The sequence below is a fragment of the Scyliorhinus torazame genome, chromosome 17 (assembly GCF_047496885.1).
Source record: "Scyliorhinus torazame isolate Kashiwa2021f chromosome 17, sScyTor2.1, whole genome shotgun sequence".
In the NCBI taxonomy this organism is placed as follows: domain Eukaryota; kingdom Metazoa; phylum Chordata; class Chondrichthyes; order Carcharhiniformes; family Scyliorhinidae; genus Scyliorhinus; species Scyliorhinus torazame.
In genome coordinates this window covers 84,244,148-84,267,635 of record NC_092723.1, presented here as the reverse complement: position 1 = coordinate 84,267,635, position 23,488 = coordinate 84,244,148, and the positions used below count along the sequence as shown (strand labels likewise).

Below are 23,488 nucleotides of genomic sequence, written 5' to 3'. Positions count from 1 at the left end.
AGTACGTGGACCTGTTAGCCCCGTTGCTGGTGAGGACTTTTAATGAGGCAAGGGAGGGAGGGACCCTGCCCCCGACAATGTCGGAGGTGACGATCTCTTTGATCCTGAAGCGGGACAAGGACCCACTGCAATGTGGATCGTACAGGCCAGTCTCGCTCCTCAACGTGGATGCTAAGTTGCTGGCAAAAGTGCTGGCTACGAGGATCGAGGACTGTGTCCCGGGGGTGATTCACGAGGACCAGACGGGATTTGTAAAGGGCAGGCAGCTAAACACCAATGTGCGGCGGCTCCTAAACATGATAATGATGCCATCGCTGGAGGGAGAGGCGGAGATAGTGGTGGCTATGGACGCGGAGAAGGCCTTTGACCGTGTAGAGTGGGAGTACCTTTGGGAAGTGCTGCGGAGGTTTGGGTTCGGGGGAGGGTTTATTAGCTGGGTTTCGCTCCTATATAGAGCCCCGGTTGCGAGTGTGGTTACAAATCGGCGGAGGTCGGAGTATTTTCGGCTGTATCGAGGGACGAGGCAGGGGTGCCCCCTGTCCCCCCTGTTATTTGCATTAGCAATTGAACCTTTGGCCATGGCACTAAGGGAGTCTAGGAAATGGAGGGGGGTGGTCCGAGGGGGAGAGGAGCATCGAGTGTCGCTTTATGCAGACGACCTGTTGTTGTATGTGGCGGATCCAGTGGAGGGGATGGTGGAGGTCATGCAGACTCTAAGGGAGTTTGTGGATTTTTCGGGCTATAAGCTCAATGTAGGGAAGAGTGAGCTCTTTGTAGTACAGTCAGGAGACCAGGAAAGGGGGATAGACGACCTACCGTTGAGGAGGGCGGAAAAGAGCTTTTGGTACTTGGGGATCCAAATAGCTCGGAGTTGGGGGGCCCTACATAAACTTAATTTGACGAGGCTGGTGGAGCAGATGGAGGAGGACTTCAAACGATGGGACATGTTGCCGCTCTCACTAGCGGGTAGAGTGCAGTTGGTCAAAATGGTGGTCCTCCCGAGGTTTCTTTTTGTGTTCCAGTGCCTTGCAATCGTGATCACCAAGGCCTTTTTTAAGAGGGTAGGCAGGAGCATTACAGGGTTTGTGTTGGCGAATAAGACCCCGCGGGTAAGGAGGGGGTTTCTGGAGCGCAGTAGGGCAGAATCTGGGTGGCTACTACTGGGCAGCCAATGTGGCGATGATCTGTAAGTGGGTGATGGAGGGAGAGGGGGCGGCATGGAAGAGGTTGGAGATGGCGTCCTGCAAAGGAACGAGCCTGGGGGCGCTGGTGACGGCACCGCTGCCGCTCTCGCCGACAAAGTATACCACGAGCCCGGTTGTGGCAGCAACGCTAAAGATCTGGGGCCAGTGGAGACGGCGCAGGGGTGCAATGGGAGCCTCGGTGTGGCCCCCGATCAGGGGTAACCATTGGTTTGTCCCAGGGAGGATGGACGGGGGGTTTCAGAGCTGGTATCGGGCAGGGATTAGAAGAATGGGGGACCTGTTTATTGATGGGACGTTTGCGAGCCTAGGGGCACTGGAGGAGATGTTTGGGCTACCCCCGGGAAATGCTTTCAGGTACATGCAAGTGAGGGCGTTTGTGAGGCGACAGGTGAGGGAATTCCCGTTGCTCCCGGCACAGGAGATTCAAGATAGGGTGATTTTGGGTGTATGGGTCGGAGAGGGCAAGGTGGAGGAGCTGAAGGGTAAATGGGAGGAGGAGCTGGGGGAGGAGATTGAGGAGGGGCTATGGGTTGATGCCCTAAGTAGGGTTAATTCCTCTTCTTCGTGTGCCAGGCTTAGCCTGATTCAATTTAAGGTTGTTCATAGAGCACATATGATGGGGGCGAGGCTTAGTAGGTTCTTTGGGGTAGAGGACAGATGTGGGAGGTGCTCAGGAAGTCCGGCGAACCATGTCCATATGTTTTGGTCATGCCCGGCACTGGAGGGGTTCTGGAGAGGAGTGGCGGGAGCAATATCTCAGGTGGTGAAAGTCCGGGTCAAGCTAAGCTGGGGGCTAGCAATATTTGGAGTAGTGGACGAACCGGGAGTGCAGGAGGCGAAAGAGGCCGGCATTCTGGCCTTTGCGTCCCTAGTAGCCCGGCGAAGGATCTTGCTAATGTGGAAGGAGGCGAAGCCCCCCAGCGTGGAGGCCTGGATAAATGATATGGCAGGGTTTATTAAGTTGGAGAGGATAAAGTTTGCCTTGAGAGGGTCTGCGCAGGGGTTCTACAGGCGGTGGCAACCATTCCTAGACTATCTCGTGGAGTGTCAGATGAAGGTCAGTCAGCAGCAGCAACTCAGGGGGGGAGGGGTGCGGGGGGGATATCTTTCATGGGGGGGGGGGGATGAGGGAGGGAGGGGGAAGGGGGTTTATTTGGGGGGCATTTGAGCAAGAAAATACATGAAAGAGCCGGAAAACTGACATGTACGGGAGGAATCCAATGTACAAAGCTCTGTATCAAATCAATTTACCATGTTCATGTCTTGCTATGTGAGCTTTCTTTCTTTTTGTTACGGGGGGTGGGGGGGTTTGTTTGTAAGGGTGGAAAATTTTGTGAAAAAATTCTTAATAAATATATTTTTTTTCAAAAAAGGTGTTTTCCTTCAAACATGTTTCCACGAGGGACAGGTGGTACGGTACAGTCCAACTACTTGGAGCGTTCCGCGGCAATGAGGCCAGGCCCATCCTTCGTAACACCGGGGACAGGTAGAACCTCAGTATGTAGTGACACTTGGTGTTTGCATACTGGGGGTCCACGCACAGCTTGATGCAGCTGGACACAAAGGTGGCCAACAGGATGAGGGAGGCGTTGGGTACGTTCCGCCCTCCTTTCTCCAGAGGTTTGTACATGGTGTCCCTTCGGACATGGTCCATCTTGGATCTCCAGATGAATTTGAAGATGGCCCTGGTGACTGCTGTGGCGTAGGGTCGGGTTATGGGCCAGACCTGCGCCACGTACAGTAGCACCGAGAGTACCTCACACCTGATGACCAAGGTTTTGCCCGCAATGGAGAGGGAGCGTTGCTCCCACCAGCCCAGTTTCTGTCTTACCTTTGCTATGCGCTCCTCCCAGTTATTGGTGCACGCCCCAGCAGCTCCGAACCATATCCCCAGCACCTTGAGGTAATCTGACCTGACAGTGAAGGGGACAAAGGACCGGTCGGCACAGTTCCCAAAGAACATGGCCTCGCTCTTGCCACGGTTTACCTTGGCTCCAGAGGCCAGTTCAAACTGGTCGCAGGTGGTCAAGAGCCTGCGTACAGACGCAGGATCCGAGCAGAAGACGGCAACGTCGTCCATGTACAGGGAGGCCTTGACTTGCATGCCTCCACTGCCTGGGATCGTCACTCCTCTTATACCCGGATCCTTCCTGATAGACTCGGCAAAATGTTCTATGCAGCACACAAAAAGGGCAGAGGAGAGAGGGCAGCCCTGCCTGACTCCGGATTTGATCTGGAACTTTTCTGATTCCCACCCATTGATTGAGACTGCGCTATAGATGTTTGTGTAGAGCAGTTTGATCCAATTGCGAATTCCCTCCCCAAAACCCATTTTGGAGAGCACATCCATCATGTAGGTGTGCGATATTCTGTCAAACGCCTTCTCCTGGTCAAGGCTGACGAGGCAAGTGTCCACCCCCCTGTCCTGCACGTAGTCGATCGTATCCCTGAGTAGTGCGAGGCTATCAGTGATCTTCCTGCCGGGTACAGCACAGGTCTGGTCAGGGTGGATCACCGACTCCAGAGCAGACCTGACCGATTGGCGATGACCTTGGCTAGAATTTTGTACTCCACATTCAACAGTGAAATGGGTCGCCAATTTCGAATTTCTTCCCTTTCCCCCTTCTGCTTGTAGATGAGGATGATGATGCCTTTCCTCATGGACTCTGACATGCTGCCTTCCAGAAGCATACTCTCGTAAACTTCCAGCAGGTCTGGGCCCATCCAGTCCCACAGAGCCGAATACAACTCAACCGGTAAGCCGTCGCTTCCGGGAGTTTTACTCGTCTCGAAGGACTTGGCGGCCTTTGTCAGCTCGTCCAGAGTTAGTGGTTTGTCCAGGTTTTCCAGCTCGCTGTCGCCTATGACCTCCGTGATAGTCGACAGGAAAGTCTGGGAAACAGTGCTGTCTGTTGGCTTCAGGTCATACAGTCCGGCATAAAAGGATTGGCTGATCCTCAGGATGTCAGACTGCGATGACTCTACAGAGCAATCTTCTTCCTTCAGGCTGCTGATCACAGAGGTCTCTCTGTGCACCTTTTGGAAGAAGAAGCGTGAGCACTTTTCGTCCTGCTCCACGGAGTGGACTCTGGAACGGAAGATAACCTTGGAGGCCTCCGAGGTGTAGAGCGAGACTTGCTGGCTCTTCATCTCTTGGAGATCCTCCTTGACATCCACCCCCATCGCCTGCAGCTGGAGCAAATTTTGCATACTTTTCTGGAGCCTGGACATGACCCCTCGTCTCTCTCTCACCTTTTGAACGCCCTTGAGGATGAAAAACCTCTTGATATTCCCCTTGATTGCTTCCCACCTGAGATGTGAGGCCTCAAAGAGGGGTTTCACGGTTCTCCAACCTTTGTAATCCCTCCTGAGTTCCTCGAGGTTCTCAGGGGTCAGCAGTTTTACATTTAGCTTCCACGTCCCCCTGCCTACCCCATGGTCTTCCTGCAGGTGGCAGTCGGCCAGTAGGAGGCAGTGGTCAGAGAAGAACACCGGCCTTACGTCGGTGAACCTGACCGTGAAAGCTCGGGACACAAAAGAGAAGTCTATCCTGGAGCGGACGGACCCGTCTGGCCGTGACAGCAGGGTTGCTGCAGACGTCGAGCAGCTTGGCGTCTTTTACCGTTTCCATCAGGAGTCTGGACGTAGCGTCTAGTTTGCTGTCGGCTTTGCTGGATCGTCCAGCCGCATCGATGATGCAGTTGAAGTCACCACCCAGGATGACCGGCTTGGAGGTGGCCAACAGCAGTGGGAGTTGCTGAAGGACTGCCAGCCGCTCACTTTTTACGGCCGGGGCGTACACATTAATAAGTCTGAGAGGGGTGTTTTTGTATTTCACGTCTGCTACGAGGAGGCGCCCGCCCACCACCTCCTTTACGTCGGAGGTGGTGAAGTTGCCTCCCCGCAGCAGAATACCTAGGCCAGAGGAGCGGCAGTCGTTTCCTCCTGACCAGATGGATGGCCCGTGGGACCACCAGCTCGACCAGCGCCTGTAGTTGCTGAGGTGCGGAATTCCGCACTCCTGCAGGAACAGTAGATCAGCTTTCACATTTGCTAAATAGTTGAGTGTGGCTACACACCGCAAAGTATCTTTGATGCTTCGCACATTTATGGATGCAATTTTTAAACCCATTATAAAAAGGTAGATTTACCCGTCTCAAGAGTCCAGAGTCTATACAGTTGGCTGTTCCAGCTGTTCGATGTTCCCCAGCATGCCGGTGGTGCTCGCAAACTTTAGCACAGTTGCAGGGCTGAGAAAGCTGTTCTGGTCCGTACTGGCCCCGTGATTTTGATGCAGATGCATTGGGGGGGTGGTGTAGCCCTGGGGTTCGTCGTGGCAGTCAGTAGGTGTTGGGGTTGCAGGCCAGTCTTCACCTGGGTTGTTGCTGCTCGTTACTATCGGGGGTTGGTCTGTGACCTTGTTTTCTTCCCGGTCGGTGGTCTGGCGGGGTCTGTGACTCCCGTTCCACGTTGGTGCTTTGCCTCTTTATTTGAGGCCGATTCTTGTCCTGTTTGCCCTCATCGGATGAGGTGTCGGCGCTAAGTGCGCCGGCTGAAAGGTGTCACTTTTTGCCACTACCCCTCGGGGGGTTCTTCAGTTTGTTTTTTTGTTTCCTCTTTCGTTTGTCCCTGTTCACTGTTTCCCAGGGCTCTTTATTCTTTGTCCCATCCTCTTCCTCCTCCAGTGAGTGTTCCTCCTCAGATGGGGCTGGCGCTGGGTTGTCAGGAGGTGCTGGGGCCTCCTCTTTTTGTTGGGGGCCCTTCTGTTGCTTTTCCGCATTCTGAGCCGTGGTGTCTTTTTCGGTGGAGGGTGTATGCACCTCCTCTCTGGTCGCCTTTTTAACTCCGCTGCTGATGATTTGAGCATATGTCGCCCCGCGTTTCGGGCAGGCCCTGTAAAGATGGCCGGCCTCCCCACACAAGTTGCAGCACTTGTCTACCTTGCAGTCCTTAGTCATGTGTCCCTCCTGCCTGCAGTTTTTACAGAAGGTCACACTGCAGTTTGCGGCAACATGCCCCGTTTTGCCACAGGCGTGGCATACTCGTGGCTGTCCCACGTAGTAGAGGTAGCCACGATTTACTCCAATAGCGAAACTGGAGGGGGGATGCAGGATGGTTGCGTTGCCGTCTGTTCTTTGAGTCACCTTGACCTGGTGCTCACTTGTCCAGGTGACGAAGGTGTCTTTCACATGCACGCTGTCACTTTTCAGCTCAGCGTACCTGGCGAGGAACGTGAGCACATCAGACACAGGGACGTGGGGGTTGTACGTGTGCAGTGTAACAACCCGATTTTGCTGCGACGGTCGCGTAAACAGAGGCTCCGCAGTCAGGATCGACAGGGGACTCTGGTTACCTTTTTCCTTGAAGACGTTCAAGAATTTGATGCACACTGCGACGCTCTTGAAGGTGACATCAAAAAAACCAATGTTGGGGAAGTTTTGCAAGCAGAAGATCTCTGTTGCTTTAAACCCACAACACTCGAGCAGCACCTCCTTCCGTTTTCTTCACTGTGACTCGGACAGTGTTTCGCACTCCAAAGACTGGTGGTCGGGATGCAGCTGCATCCATAGCTCGTACGTTAGGTCTGAACTGTATCGGCGTTAGGCCTAAAGCATGTAGATCCACCAATAGCAGCCAAGCTCCAAACGTTTCCTGTTTGACGACTTCAATCCCTCCGAGTTCTCCAATCCACGATCGGCATGGAAATCCTCAGCTTCCCTCGATCAAATGAGACTACACTTGATCTTAGGCAAAAGGCCGAGAAGCCGAGTAATCCACATTCAACAGTGAAATGGGTCGTCAATTTTAAATTTGTTCCCTTTCCCCCTTCTGCTTGTAAGATGAGGGTGATGATGCCTTTCGTCATCCCACCGGGGCCAGGTAGAAGCTGAGTAGCAGCACCCACTTGACGAAGCGTTTTGTTGTGTGATGAAAGAAATGTGAATAAAGTGTATATTTGTATGTGTTTGAGCTGTTTTTTGACTTTGAAATTCCCCATAAAGGGGTGGTGTGCACCGTTCCTGGAGATACTGCAATACCAGGTCGATGCGTGAAGTGGACAGAGCAAGCCCCTATTCCATCTCCCTGCTCCAAAAATCAATTTAATATATGGTCCCCAGATAAGGGACGTATCAGATATTAAACTGATAAGAACAGATTTTTATTTTTTTTTTCCAAAAAAAATACTTTATTCATAAAAATTATCAGAAGCATTACAGAAACATTTCAAATTGTCTTGACTGTACATTTCCGGCAGGGTTACATGTTGCCTTGACTTTCTTCCATTCAATTTTGATATTATTATTCACATATCACTCTTTACATTACAATTCCTTCTGAAATATTTACAGTGCCATGTTTGTTTTTGTACATTCGAGTGTTGGTTGCCCAGACCGAGGGGCTTTACACTGTTACCCGCCCCTTGGTGTACATTTGCTGGAAAGACCTTACACAGTGGTCTTTCCCTATTGCGTCTTGGCGGCAGCTGCCCCCAGCTTGAGTGCGTCCCTCAGTAGTCCTGGACCTTGGAATGTGCCCGTCTGCAACACTCGGTCGAGGACAATTCTTTGCACTGGAAGATCAGTAAGTTTCGGGCAGACCAAAGAGCGTCTTTTACCGAGTTGATGACCTTCCAGCAGCAGTTGATATTTGTCGCGGTGTGTGTCCCTGGAAACAGTCCGTAGAGCACAGAGACCTGTGTCACAGATCTGTTCGGGATAAACCTTGACAAATACCCCTGCATCTCTCTCCAGACCTTCTTTGCAAAGGCACATTCCACAAGGAGGTGTGTGACCGTCTCATTTCCCCCACAGCCACTCCGAGGCCAGCGTGCATTGGCGCAGAGCCTTCGGGTGTGCATGAAGAATCTGACAGGGAGGGCCCTTCTCACCACCAGCCATGCTCGGTCTTGGTGCTTGTTTGAAAGTTCTGGTGATGAGGCGTTCTGCCAGATGACTCTGGCAGTCTGCTCAGGGAACCATCCAACGTCCTCCACGGTCTCCTTTTCCCTGAGGGCCTCGAGGACATTACGTGCTGACCACTGCTTCATTGCCTTGTGGTCAAAGGTGTTTTTCTTGACTTCCGGGTGCGGCGATGACCAGCTAAGTCGCACGTTTCGGCAGCTCCCGGTGGAGCGGACTTTTGGGCTCTTAATAAGAGCCCCAACGGCAATTTTAACGGCTAAAAGCACTGTGCAGTAAACCAGAAGGGAATCCCCCCTGGATACGGATGGAAAAAGGAGAGGAAAGTGGCCGGATTGCGGTGGATCCTTTAGAGCAGCGGCAAGGAAGGCAAGCAAAAACCAAGATGGCGTCGGAAGGTGGTAGTTTAATATGGGGCCCTGAACAACACGAGTTTTTGAAACGCTGCGTGGAAGAGCTTATAAAGGAGATGAAGAAGGAGCTCTTGGCCCCGATATTACAGGCGATTGAAGGGCTAAAAGATGAGCAAAAGACCCGGGAGCGGGAGCTTCGGGTCGTGAAGGCAAAGGCTGCTGAGAACGAGGACGATATACAGGGCCTGGGGGTGAAGACGGAGATGCACGAGGCACACCATAAACGATGTGTGGAAAGGCTGGAGGTGCTGGAGAATAATGCGAGGAGGAAGAATTTAAGGATTCTTGGTCTTCCTGAAGGTGCAGAAGGGGCGGACGTCGGGGCATATGTGAGCACGATGCTGCACTCGTTAATGGGAGTGGAGGCCCCGACGGGTCCGTTGGAGGTGGAGGGAGCATACCGAGTGATGGCGCGAGGACCGAGAGCAGGAGAAATTCCCAGAGCCATAGTGGTGAGATTCCTCCGTTTTAAGGACAGAGAGATGGTCCTCAGATGGGCAAAGAAAACTCGGAGCAGTAGGTGGGAGAACGCGGTGATCCGCGTATATCAAGACTGGAGCGCGGAGGTGGCGAGAAGAAGGGCGAGCTTTAATCGGGCCAAGGCGGTGCTTCATAAAAAGAAGATTAAATTTGGAATGCTGCAGCCGGCAAGACTGTGGGTCACATATCAAGGGAAGCACCACTACTTTGAAACGGCGGATGAGGCGTGGACATTTATTGTTGAAGAGAAATTGGAATAAGCGGGTTATTAAAAAAGAACGTTTGAGACTTCCGGGTGCGGCGATGACCAGCTGAGTCGCACGTTTCGGCAGCTCCCTGTGAAACGGACTTTTGGGCTCTTGATAGGAGCCCCAACGGCAATTTTGACGGCTAAAAACACTGTGCGGTAAACCAGAAGGGAATCCCCCCTGGATACGGATGGAAAAAGGAGGAGAGAGTGGCCAGATTGCAGTGGATCCTTTAGAACAGCGGCAAGGAAGGCAAGCAAAAACCAAGATGGCGTCGGAAGGTGGCAGTTTAACATGGGGCCCTGAACAACAAGAGTTCTTGAAATGCTGTGTGGAAGAGATAAAAAAGGAAATGAAGAAAGAGCTGTTGGCCCCGATACTACAGGCGATCGAAGGGCTAAAGGAGGAACAAAAGACCCAGGAGCGGGAGCTTCGGGTCGTGAAGGCAAAGGCAGCCGAGAATTAGGACGATATACAGGGCCTGGTGGTGAAGACGGAGACGCAGGAGGCACATCAGAAACGATGTGTGGAAAGGTTGGAGGCACTGGAAAACAACGCAAGGAGGAACAACCTGAGGATTCTTGGTCTTCCTGAAGGTGTGGAGGGAGCGGACATCGGGGCATATGTGAGCACGATGCTGCACTCGTTAATGGGAGCGGAGGTTGGAGGTGGAGGGAGCATACCGAGTGATGGCGCGAGGACCGAGAGCAGGAGAAATTCCCAGAGCCATAGTGGTGAGATTCCTCCGTTTTAAGGATAGAGAAATGGTCCTTAGATGGGCGAAGAAAACTCGGAGCAGTAAATGGGTGATGCGCTAAGCGTCAAGAACCACAAAGACATGTGAGACTTTAACTCAGGCTTTAATATACTACATGGGAGGCTTACCCGACACAGACGACCCCAGACAGAATGGGGGCTGTCCCAGAAGAGGTTCTTATACTGACTCCCGGGGGAGTGGCTAAGGCGGAGCTCTCCGTGGCCAGGTCGGGTTACCTACCAGTGACCGAACCTCTGCAGAGTTACAGTACAATACACAGTATTACAGGGCCACGTTACGCACAACTATTATATACTATGTACAATGGTAGGGAGGTACAGTGGTGTATCACCACATTCACCCCTTGTTTAGAAGGAAGTCCGGGGTGAAAATTTGCAGCAGTGAACAGAGTCCATCAGGAGGTTGCGTGTCGTCAAAGGTCGAGACGAACGATGGGTTTGGTCGATCTCTTTGAACGTCGGAGCTGCGGCGCTGAGGTAGTGTCCGGCGGTATCCGTGCGGTCGGTGGTGCTGGTTCGCGAGGCGGCATGACTTCCCCCACCGCTTCGGCTGGCTCGAGGCGAAACTGCGGGATGACAGCGGCTGGCACGGAGTAGTAACAGGCCGAGGGATCGACGGGAGCAGAGAGGGAGTGGGGTGGAGGTTGCGGGGCGAGGGCGGCAGGGGCCCCAGAGGGGGCCAGGTCCTTGATGGAGACGGTCTCCTCACGCCCGTCGGGGTATGCTATGTACGCGTACTGTGGGTTGGCGTGGAGGAGATGGACTCTCTCCACCAGGGGCTCCGCCTTAGAGGTCCGCACGTGCTTGCGGAGCAGGACGTCTCCCGGGGACAGGAGCCAGGATGGAAGCGATGTCACGGATGCCGATCTCCTGGAGAAGAGAAACATCCGTTCATGAGGGGTAGCATTCGTTGCAGTACACAAAAGAGACCGGATGGAGTGGAGTGCGGACGGGAGGGCCTCCTGCCAACGGGAGACTGGTAGGCCTTTGGACTTGAGGGCTAGCAGCACGGCCTTCCAAACAGTCGCGTTCTCCCTCTCCACCTGTCCGTTCCCCCGGGGGTTGTAGCTGGTCGTCCTGCTCGAGGCAACGCCCCTGGCGAGCAGGTACCGACGCAGCTCCTCGCTCATGAAGGAGGAGCCCCAGTGTAAGGTTTCGGGCAATTCGGCCCTTTTGGAAAAACTCAGAGACTGTAAACTGACCTTTCAGCCAAGATAACAGAACCAGTTTTCCCAGCAGGCTTGGCCCGCTGAGCTGAGTAGGGACATAAGTACATAAATATTTACAAACACCCCCCCTAGGAGCTACAAGGAAGAAGGAGCCAGACAACAAGATAACATCAAGACACAGACAAAGGGGCACGGGAATACACAGGAGGCTTGCATGCAAGCAGGACAATGGGATGGTCATAGCCCCATGCAAATGTAAATGACCTGGCCTCCACCAGAGCAGAATCCAATTAACACCCCATCAACATAGCGAGGTGAGAATAGCAGCCATCTCCGGAGCAGCTGGAAGACACTGAAATTCTCCATAGAAGAGCCTAACCTCGTCAAACTAGAAATCAGACTGTCTGAGTCCAGCATATTGCGCTGGAAAAGCCCCTAGAAAATCAGCGGTAGAGAAAAACCAAGTTGGAGGCGGACCTGGGGGAGCTACTCCAATCTTGACAGGAGCTACCGGCAGAAACTCACTGGGAGGAGGGGGGCGGAGCCAGCGCCAAATTCAAATCGCGCAGGTCTGAAAAAAACCAAGTTGGAGGCGGACCTGGGGGAGGTACTCCAAGCTTGACAGAAGCTACCGGCAGAAAAACCAAGTTGGAGGCGGACCTGGGGGAGGTACTCCAAGCTTGACAGAAGCTGCCGGCAGAAACTCACTGAAAGAAGGGGGCGGAGCCAGCGCCAAATTCAAATCGCGCAGGTCTGCCTAGCTGGAAGAAGCGGACCTGCAAGGAATACCCGGAAACATACAGCTCTGACCGGCTCAAAGGGGGCGGGACCAGCGGGAACTTTAAAACTTACCTTTTCAATGCAAAAGGGGCTGGCCGATCACAGAACAAAGCCAGGTATAACTATATAAAAGGGGCTGTGTTTTCGAGTAGGGGTTCTCTTCGTTCGTGGCTCGACCTCTGCACCCCTGACTTGACCTCTGCAGCCTGTGACCGTAAGTACTCCGCAGCAGCTTACGAAACTCCCTTGACTTTAATAGTGGTTGAGGCTTTGGGGAAGGGAACTTGTTTTTGTGCCTTGTGATATTGCTAAAAGCTGTGTAAGCATAAGAATTTTCGTTGTGTCCGCTAGATTACTTTTGAATAGACATAGCGTATATTAGAGCATAAGATTGTATTGTGTTTCTTCTGTTGATGATTTTGACCTGGGTTTTACAATAAACCTTGATTTGATGACAATTGGAGTCGTTTAAATTCTTCAATCTTTCACCAGCGACCTCTGACCAAGTCATTGTTAAAATACTCCTCACCTTAATTCCGGGTTCAGGAATCGAGGGTCATCTTGAGCGATTCACTCAGGACAGACTGCTGGTTAGGGAATAAACAGCAGTGTCCTATTCTCTCTCTTGGGAAAGCTACTCTAGTGGAGTAGGAACCGGGTGGCTGTTGCACCACCGGCAAGAGAGAGAATCACCTGGGTATTGGTAGGGGTCTGGAGATCTGTGTAATATAAGTCTCAGGCTGTCGGTTAGGAATAAACGGCAGGCTTGAATCAGTGCTCTCTTCAGTGGAAGTGTCCCAGTGCGACATCCCCTGGCCTCTGAAGTTTCAGTGCCAGCTGGAGAGAGACACACACAGATATTCAAACCCCAGATATCGGCCCAGTAGTGGAGTAGCGGAGATGGCACCCTCTACACCGGTCACTGTGAACGTAATTGGGATAACCGAACAGCATGAAGAGGTCGTGCAACGCTTTGATGACGGTGGCGGAGGTCGTGTCGGGGCAGGGAATGGCGAAGGGGAACCGCGAGTACTCGTCGATGACGTTGAGGAAGTACGTGTTGCGGTTGTGGGTGGGGAGGGGCCCTTTGAAGTCAATGCTGAGACGTTCAAAGGGGCGGGTGGCCTTGATTAGGTGCGCCTTGTCTGGCTTGTAGAATTGCGGCTTGCACTCCGCACAGACTTGGCAGTCCCTAGCCATGGCCTTGACCTCCTCGACTGAGAAGGGTAGGTTGTGGCCCTTGATGTAGTGGTAGAGCCGCCTGACGCCCGGGTGACAGAGGTCATTATGTAGTGCCCGCAGCCGGTCATCCTGTGCGTTGGCACAAGTACTACGGGACAGGGCATCAGGAGGATCATTGAGCTTACCTGGCCGGTATAAGATAGTATAATTGTAGGTGGAGAGTTCGATCCTCCACCGTAATATCTTATCATTTTTGATTTTACCTCGTTGTTTGTTGTCGAACATGAACGCAACTGATCGTTGGTCAGTAACGAGGGTAAATGGTTTTCCGGCCAGGTAGTGCCTCCAGTGCCGGACGGCTTCCACTATGGCTTGTGCCTCCTTCTCAACAGAGGAGTGGCTGATCTCGGGGCCTTGGAGTGTGCGGGAAAAGAAGGCGATGGGCCTGCCCGCCTGGTTGAGGGTGGCACCCAGGGCAAAGTCGGAGGCATCGCTCTCGACTTGGAATGGTGCAGACTCGTCTACCGCATGCATGGCGGCTCTGGCGATAGTAGTTTTTAGGAGGTGGAAGGCCTGGCAGGCCTCGGGCGGGAGGGGGAATGAGGGGGAACGGAGGAGGGGTCGGGCCTTGTCAGCGTACTCGGGCACCCACTGGGCATAGTAGGCAAAGAGTCCGAGGCATCGCCTCAGTTCTTTGGGGCAGGTGGGAATAGGGAGTTCGAGAAGGGGGCGCAGACGGTCGGGATCGGGGCCGAGGACACCGTTCTCCACCACGTAGCCGAGTATGGCGAGGCGGGTGGTGCCGAAAACACATTTTGCCTCGTTGTACGTGAGGTTGAGGCGTTTGGCAGTTTGGAGGAATTTCGTGAGGTTGACGTCATGGTCCTGCTGGTTGTGGCCGCAGATGGTGACGTTGTCTAGATACGGGAAGGTAGCCCGCAGTCTGTTCTGGTCCACCATTCGGTCCATCTGCCGTTGGAAGACCGAGACTCCATTGGTGACGCCAAAGGGTACCCTAAGGAAGTGGTAGAGGCGGCCGTCCGCCTCGAAGGCCGTGAAGTTACGGTCCTCCGGGCGGATAGGGAGCTGGTGGTAGGCGGATTTCAAGTCTATGGTGGAGAACACCCGGTACTGTGCAATCTGGTTGACCATGTCAGATATGCGGGGCAGGGGATACGCATCAAGCAGCGTGTACCGGTTGATGGTCTGACTGTAGTCAATGACCATGCGGTGTTTCTCACCAGACTTGACTACCACCACTTGGGCTCGCCAGGGGCTGGTGCTGGGAGCAATGATATTTTCCGAGAGAAGGCGCTTAATCTCCGCTCGAATGAATTGGCGGTCTCCGAAACTGTAACGCCGACTTTTAGTAGCCACGGGCTTGCAGTCGGGGGTGAGATTAGCAAACAGTGAAGGGGGGTGGATCCTGAGCGTGGAGAGACTACAGGTGGGATCCGGGGAGGAATCAGGGAAGAACTGGGGGTTGGAGACCGAGAGGGGGGGGAGGGGGCCGTTAAAATGCAAGGTGAGGCTGCGCAGGTGGCATTGGAAGTCCAGGCCGAGGAGCGCGGGGGCGCAGAGGTGAGGGAGGACCATGAATTTGAAATCCTGGAACACCGCGCCGTTCACTGAGAGGGTGACGACGCAGTAGCCCGAAACCTCGGCCGACTGGGAGTTGGAGGCCATGAAAATATGCCTGCGCGTGGGTAGTACCTTGAGGGAGCAGTGGCGCACGGTGTCCGGGTGGAGGAAGCTCTCCGTGCTGCCGCTGTCGAAGAGGCAGGTAACAGTGAAACAGTTTACCTGAACCTCCATGGTGGATCTGGCGAGCTGATGCGGTCGGTCCTGGTCGAGGACGATGGATGCGATGGTGGAGCTGTTGGAGAAGGGTGCCGGATCCGAGGAGCGGCCTGTGGGAGAAGGTGGCAGCGCCCAGGCGTCGTAGGCTGCTGCTGGAGGCCAGGTTGCTGTTGGTGGCTGCATCTCCTTTGTTTGCAGCATTTCGGTCCAGTGCACAGGACCGGAAGTGACGATCGGCGGTGGACCGGAAGTGACGCAATTCGGTGGCGGGGCGGACCCGGAAGCGACGATCGGCGACGGACCGGAAGTGACGATCGGCAACGGACCGGAAGCGAAGATCGGCGAACCGGAAGTGACGATCGGTGAACCGGAAGTGACGATCGGCGAACCGGGAGTGAAGTGAGCCGGGCCGGGGATGATCAAAGATGGCGGCGCCCTTGCGTCGCACATGTTGAACAGCGAGCCGGGAACGGAGGACGGCGGCACCCCGGAGTAGCAGACCGCGGCGTTGGACCCCGAGGCAGCAGTGGAGCGGCAGACGTTTGCAAAGTGGCCTTTCTTGCCACAGGCTGAACAGGTAGCATCTCTAGCAGGGCAGCGTTTCCTGGGGTGTTTTGCCTGGCCACAAAAGTAACACTGGGGCCCAGGCATTTTTACTGCTGGAGTGGCTGGGTGGGCCCTGACTTGCAGTGGTTGTTGCTGGGAGGTAGCGGCCACGTAGGGAGCGTGGACAGGAGCATAGGAAGTTCGTGCAGGCGTGTAGGATGCATTATTGTCGTAGGCTGCCTGTTGGGCCTCTGCCATAGTGACTGCCGTGTCCAGAGTCAGGGTAGTTTGTGTCAGAAGGAGTTGGCGAATCGGGACGGAAGCAATGCCAGCTACAAAGGCATCAAGCGCCAGGGCCTCAGTGTTCTGCTCAGCGGAGACTGCTGGCGCGTTGCAGGTGAGCGCGAGGGCACGGAGGTCCCGAACAAACACGGATAGGGGTTCACCCGGCTGCTGGTGCCGGGAGGCGAGGCGGTGGCGGGCGTAAATAGAATTAACAGTTCGTGCATACCGGCTTTTGAGCTTCACGATGGCATCGGCATAGGTCGTTGTTCCCGTGATGAGGTCGAAAAGCCCGTAGTCGAGCCGTGAGCACAGGAGATTGAGTCGGTCGGCGTCCGTTTTGGCGAAGGCGGAGGATGCTTCCAGGTAGGCCTCGAAACACCGGAGCCAGCAGTTGAAAAGGTGATCCACGCGTGGAGCGTGGGGGTCGAGCGAGAGCTTGTCGGGTTTCAGAGCAGCCTCCATTATAACTGTAGTATATTAAATTGATGCGCTAAGCGTCAAGAACCACAAAGACATGTGAGACTTTAACTCAGGCTTTAATATACTACATGGGAGGCTTACCCGACACAGACGACCCCAGACAGAATGGGGGCTGTCCCAGAAGAGGTTCTTATACTGACTCCCGGGGGAGTGGCTAAGGCGGAGCTCTCCGTGGCCAGGTCGGGTTACCTACCAGTGACCGAACCTCTGCAGAGTTACAGTACAATACACAGTATTACAGGGCCACGTTACGCACAACTATTATATACTATGTACAATGGTAGGGAGGTACAGTGGTGTATCACCACAATGGGAGAACGCGGTGATCCGCGTTTATCAAGACTGGAGTGCGGAGGTGGCGAGAAGGAGGGCGAGCTTTAATTGGGCCAAGGCGGTGCTTCATAAAAAGAAGATAAAATTTGGAATGCTGCAACCGGCAAGACTGTGGGTCACATATCGAGGGAGGCACCACTACTTTGAGACGGCGGATGAAGCGTGGACTTTTATTGTGGAAGAAAAACTGGAATGAGCGGGTTATTAAAAAGAACGTTCGAACAAAGTGGTGGGGCGAATGTGGGGGGCAAAGAGGGGTTTTATGTACTAATCCTGCGATGTGGTAACTTTTCTCTCTCCCACAGGTGGTGATGGGGGGAGGAGGGGAGGTGGAGGAGATGGGGCGTTGGCCATTGGGGGCGGGGCCAAGGGAGAAGCGCGGGCTTGGTTCCCGCGCTATGATAATCATGGCGGGAATAGAGAAGCAGGAAGGAAGGGGGCGTCGCACGGTGCGAGCCGAGGTCACGGGGGGAAGCCGAGGTCAGCCAGAGTTTGCTGACTTCTGGGAGCAACATGGGGGGAGTAATTACGCTAGCGGGGGATCTAGCGGGGGGGGTGGGAGGGGGGAATTACTGGGTTGCTGCTGCTGGGGAGAGGGGGGAGCTGGTATGGGAGAGGATGGGCGGGGGGGCACCGCCTGGGGGAGATACAGCTGCGTGGGAACTGGGTGAGGAGCTGGAAAAAGGTGATGGCTAATCGACAAGGGGGGGGGGGGGGGTAGGAAGCCCCCCCAACTCGGCTGATCACGTGGAACGTGAGAGGGCTGAACGGGCCGATAAAGAGGGCAAGGGTACTCGCACACCTTAAGAAACTTAAGGCAGATGTGGTTATGTTACAGGAAACGCACCTGAAACTGATAGACCAGGTTAGGCTACGCAAAGGATGGGTGGGGCAGGTGTTCCATTCGGGGCTAGATGCGAAAAACAGGGGGGTGGCTATATTAGTGGGGAAGCGGGTAATGTTCGAGGCAAAGACTATAGTGGCGGATAACGGGGGCAGATACGTGATGGTGAGTGGCAAACTACAGGGGGAGACGGTGGTTTTGGTAAACGTATATGCCCCGAACTGGGATGATGCCAATTTTATGAGGCGGATGCTAGGACGCATTCCGGACCCAGAGATGGGAAAGCTGATAATGGGGGGAGATTTTAATACGGTGTTGGAACCAGGGCTGGATAGGTCGAAGTCCAGGACTGGAAGGAGGCCGGCAGCAGCCAAGGTGCTTAAAGATTTTATGGAGCAGATGGGAGGTGTAGACCCGTGGAGATTTAGCAGACCTAGGAGTAAGGAGTTCTCGTTTTTCTCCTATGTCCATAAAGTCTACTCGCGAATAGACTTTTTTGTGCTGGGTAGGGCATTGATCCCGAAGGTGAGGGGAACGGAGTATACGGCTATAGCCATTTCGGATCCCGCTCCACACTGGGTGGACTTGGAGATAGGGGAGGAAACAGGAGGGCGCCCACCCTGGAGAATGGACATGGGACTAATGGCAGATGAGGGGGTGTGTCTAAGGGTGAGGGGGTGCATTGAAAAGTACTTGGAACTCAATGATAATGGGGAGGTCCAGGTGGGAGTGGTCTGGGAGGCGTTGAAGGCGGTGGTTAGAGGGGAGCTGATATCAATAAGGGCACATAAAGGGAAGCAGGAGAGTAAGGAACGGGAGCGGTTGCTGCAAGAACTTTTGAGGGTGGACAGACAATATGCGGAAGCACCGGAGGAGGGACTGTACAGGGAAAGGCAAAGGCTACATGTAGAATTTGACTTGCTGACGACAGGCACTGCAGAGGCACAATGGAGGAAGGCACAGGGTGTACAGTACGAATATGGGGAGAAGGCGAGCAGGTTGCTGGCACACCAATTGAGGAAAAGGGGAGCAGCGAAGGAAATAGGGGGAGTGAGGGATGAGGAAGGAGAGATGGAGCGGGGAGCGGAGAGAGTGAATGGAGTGTTCAAGACATTTTATAAAAAATTATCTGAAGCTCAACCCCCGGATGGGAGGGAGAGAATGATGGGCTTCTTGGATCGGCTGGAATTTCCCAAGGTGGAAGAGCAGGAAAGGGTGGGACTGGGAGCACAGATCGAGGTAGAAGAAGTGGTGAAAGGAATTAGGAGCATGCAGGCGGGAAAGGCCCCGGGACCGGATGGATTCCCAGTCGAATTCTATAGAAAATATGTGGACTTGCTCGCCCTGGTACTGACGAGGACCTTTAATGAGGCAAAGGAAAGGGGACAACTGCCCCCGACTATGTCTGAAGCAACGATATCGCTTCTCTTAAAGAAGGAAAAGGACCCGCTACAATGCGGGTCCTATAGACCTATTTCCTAAATGTAGATGCCAAGGTCCTGGCCAAGGTAATGGCAATGAGAATAGAGGAATGTGTCCCGGGGGTGGTCCACGAGGACCAAACTGGGTTTGTGAAGGGGAGACAGCTGAACACGAATATACGGAGGTTGTTAGGGGTAATGATGATGGCCCCACCAGAGGGAGAAACGGAGATAGTAGTGGCGATGGATGCCGAGAAAGCATTTGATAGAGTGGAGTGGGATTATTTGTGGGAGGTGTTGAGGAGATTTGGTTTTGGAGAGGGGTATGTTAGATGGGTGCAGCTGTTGTATAGGGCCCCAGTGGCGAGCGTGGTCACGAATGGACGGGGATCTGCATATTTTCGGCTCAATTTTTCGAGGGACAAGGCAGGGATGCCCTCTGTCCCCATTATTGTTTGCACTGGCGATTGAGCCCCTGGCGATAGCGTTGAGGGATTCCAAGAAGTGGAGGGGAGTACTTAGGGGAGGAGAAGAACACCGGGTATCTTTGTATGCGGACGATTTGCTACTATACGTGGCGGACCCGGCGGAGGGGATGCCAGAAATAATGCGGATACTTGGGGAGTTTGGGGATTTTTCAGGGTATAAATTGAACATGGGGAAAAGTGAGTTGTTTGTGGTGCATCCAGGGGAGCAGAGTAGAGAAATAGAGGACCTACCGCTGAGGAAGGTAACAAGGGACTTTCGTTACCTGGGGATCCAGATAGCTAAGAATTGGGGCACATTGCACAGGTTAAATTTAACGCGGTTGGCGGAACAGATGGAGGAGGATTTCAAGAGATGGGATATGGTATCCCTGTCAATGGCAGGGAGGGTGCAGGCGGTTAAGATGGTGGTCCTCCCGAGATTCCTCTTTGTGTTTCAGTGCCTCCCGGTGGTGATCACGAAGGCTTTTTTTAAAAGGATTGAAAAGAGCATCATGGGTTTTGTGTGGGCCGGGAAGACCCCGAGAGTGAGGAAGGGATTCTTACAGCGTAGCAGGGATAGGGGGGGCTGGCACTACCGAGCCTAAGTGAGTATTATTGGGCCGCTAATATTTCAATGGTGAGTAAGTGGATGGGAGAGGAGGAGGGAGCGGCGTGGAAGAGATTAGAGAGGGCGTCCTGTAGGGGGACTAGCCTACAGGCTATGGTGACAGCCCCATTGCCGTTCTCACCGAGGAACTACACCACAAGCCCGGTGGTGGTGGCTACACTGAAGATTTGGGGACAGTGGAGATGGCATAGGGGAAAGACTGGAGCCTTGGGGGGGTCCCCGATAAGAAACAACCATAGGTTTGCCCCGGGGGGAATGGATGGGGGATATGGAATGTGGCAAAGAGCAGGAATAACGCAACTGAAAGATCTGTTTGTGGATGGGAAGTTCGCGAGTCTGGGAGCGCTGACCGAGAAATATGGGTTGCCCCAAGGGAATGCATTCAGGTATATGCAACTGAGGGCTTTTGCGAGGCAACAGGTGAGGGAATTCCCGCAGCTCCTGACACAAGAGGTGCAGGACAGAGTGATCTCAAAGACATGGGTGGGGGATGGTAAGGTGTCAGATATATATAGGGAAATGAGGGACGAAGGGGAGACTATGGTAGATGAACTAAAAGGGAAATGGGAAGAAGAGCTGGGGGAGGAGATCGAGGAGGGGCTGTGGGCAGATGCCCTAAGCAGGGTAAACTCGTCGTCCTCGTGTGCCAGGCTAAGCCTGATTCAGTTTAAGGTATTACACAAGGCACATATGACTGGAGCACGGCTCAGTAAATTTTTTGGGGTGGAGGATAGGTGTGCGAGGTGCGCGAGAAGCCCAGCGAATCATACCCATATGTTTTGGTCATGCCCGGCACTACAGAGGTTTTGGATGGGGGTGACAAAGGTGCTTTCAAAAGTAGTAGGAGTCCGGGTCGAACCAAGCTGGGGGTTGGCTATATTTGGGGTTGCACAAGAGCCGGGAGTGCAGGAGGCGAGAGAGGCCGATGTTTTGGCCTTTGCGTCCCTAGTAGCCCAGCGCAGGATATTGCTAATGTGGAAAGAAGCCAAGCCCCCGGGGGTGGAGACCTGGATAAATGACATGGCGGGGTTTATAAAGCTAGAGCGGATTAAGTTCGTCCTAAGGGGGTCGGCTCAAGGGTTCACCAGGCGGTGGCAACCGTTCGTCGAATACCTCACAGAAAGATAGACGGAATGGGAAAAAGAAGGCAGCAGCAGCAGCCCAGGATCGGGGGGGGTGGGGGGGGGGGGGGGGGGAGGGAGGGGTGGGGGGGGGGAGGAACCAGAAGGACTCTCAGGGTTGTTAATAAATACTGTATAGTATGTATAGGTCGTTGCTACAGATAATTATATATTGGACTGTCAAATTATATTTTTGGAGAGTGTTACTTGTGACAAGGCAGTTGCCAATTAGGGCTAGTTTTCATTTTTGTTATTTATTATTTATTCATTTTTTGTTTATAAAATAGGTCATTGTTATTTGTGTTGTTATAATATTGTGTAAAGGATGCACAATGTACTGTGTTGGTTGACCAAAAACTTTCAATAAAATATTTAATAAAAAAAAAAGAACGTTTGAGACAAAGTGGTGGGGCGAATATGGGGGGCGAAGAGGGGGGAAAAAGGGGGGAGAGATGATTTTTATGTTGTTAATCCTGCGACCCGGTAACTTTTCTCTCTTCCACAGGTTGCGGGGGAGGGAGGAAGGGAGGTGGAGGAGCTGGGGGCGTTGGCCATTGGGGGCGGGGCCAAAAGGGAAGCGCGGGCTTTGTTCCCGCGCTATGATAATTATGGCGGGAATAGGGAAGCAGGAAGGAGGGGGCGTCGCACAGTGCGTGCCGAGGTCACGGGGGGAAGCCGAGGTCGGCCAGAGTTTGCTGACTTCTGGGAGCAACATGGGGGGTGTAACTACGCTAGTGGGGGATCTAGCGGGGGGGGTGGGAGGGGGGATTTACTGGGTTGCTGCTGCTGGGGAGAAGGGGGAGCTGGTATGGGGTGGGGTGGGCGGGACGGGAGGGCACCGCCTGGGGGGGACACAGCTGCGTGGGAACCGGGTGAGGAGCTGGATAAAAGGGGATGGCTAATCGACAAGGGGGGGGGGGTAAAGAGCCCCCCAACCCGGCTGATCACGTGGAATGTGAGAGGGCTGAACGGGCCGATAAAGAGGGCACGGGTACTCGCACACCTTAAGAAACTTAAGGCAGATGTGGTTATGTTACAGGAGACGCATTTGAAACTGATAGACCAGGTTAGACTACGCAAAGGATGGGTGGGACAGGTGTTTCATTCGGGGCTAGATGCGAAAAATAGGGGTGTGGCTATACTAGTGGGGAAGCGGATAATGTTTGAGGCAAAGACCATAGTGGCGGATAGTGGGGGCAGATACGTGATGGTGAGTGGCAAATTACAGGGGGAGGCGCTGGTCTTAGTGAACGTATATGCCCCAAACTGGGATGATGCCAACTTTATGAGGCGCATGTTAGGACGTATCCCGGACCTAGAGGTGGGGAAGTTGGTAATGGGTGGAGATTTTAACACGGTGCTGGAACCAGGGCTGGACAGATCGAGGTCCAGGACTGGAAGGAGGCCGGCAGCAGCCAAGGTGCTTAAAGACTTTATGGAGCAGATGGGAGGAGTAGACCCATGGAGATTTAGCAGACCTAGGAGTAAGGAGTTTTCGTTTTTCTCCTATGTCCACAAAGTTTATTCGCGAATAGACTTTTTTGTTTTGGGAAGGGCGTTGATCCCGAAGGTGAGGGGGACGGAGTATACGGCTATAGCTATTTCGGATCACGCTCCACACTGGGTGGACTTGGAGATAGGGGAGGAAAAAGAACGGCGCCCACCCTGGAGAATGGACATGGGACTAATGGCGGATGCGGGGGGGTGTCTAAGGGTGAGGGGGTGTATTGAAAAGTACTTGGAACTCAATGATAATGGGGAGGTCCAGGTGGGAGTGGTCTGGGAGGCGCTGAAGGCAGTGGTTAGAGGGGAGCTGATATCAATCAGGGCACATAAAGGAAAGCAGGAGAGTAGGGAACGGGAGCGGTTGCTGCAAGAACTTCTGAGGGTGGACAGGCAATATGCGGAGGCACCGGAGGAGGGACTGTACAGGGAAAGGCAAAGGCTACACGTAGAATTTGAGTTGCTGGCACAGTGGAGGAAGGCACAGGGTGTACAGTACGAATATGGGGAGAAGGCGAGCAGGTTGCTGGCCCACCAATTGAGGAAAAGGGGAGCAGCGAGGGAAATAGGGGGAGTGAGGGATGAGGAGGGAGAGATGGAGCGGGGAGCGGAGAGAGTGAATGGAGTGTTCAAGGCATTCTATGAAAGATTATATGAAGCTCAGCCCCCGGATGGGAAGGAGAAAATGATGTGTTTTCTGGACCAGCTGGAATTTCCTAAGGTGGAGGAGCAGGAGAGGGTGGGACTGGGAGCACAGATCGAAATGGAGGAAGTAGTGAAAGGAATTAGGAGCATGCAGGCGGGGAAGGCTCCGGGACCGGATGGTTTCCCAGTTGAATTTTACAGCAAATATGTGGACTTGCTCGCCCCGCTACTGATGAGAACC

General features: G+C 53.7%; 1 non-coding gene across 1 annotated transcript; it reads right to left on the bottom strand.

Moving 5' to 3' along the window:
- Positions 1 to 7,209: 7,209 nt before the first annotated feature.
- LOC140394607 (U2 spliceosomal RNA) lies at positions 7,210 to 7,394 on the bottom strand. Its single transcript, XR_011935924.1, has one exon. It is a non-coding gene; the product is annotated as a U2 spliceosomal RNA (small nuclear RNA).
- Between the last annotated feature and the right edge of the window lie 16,094 nt (positions 7,395 to 23,488).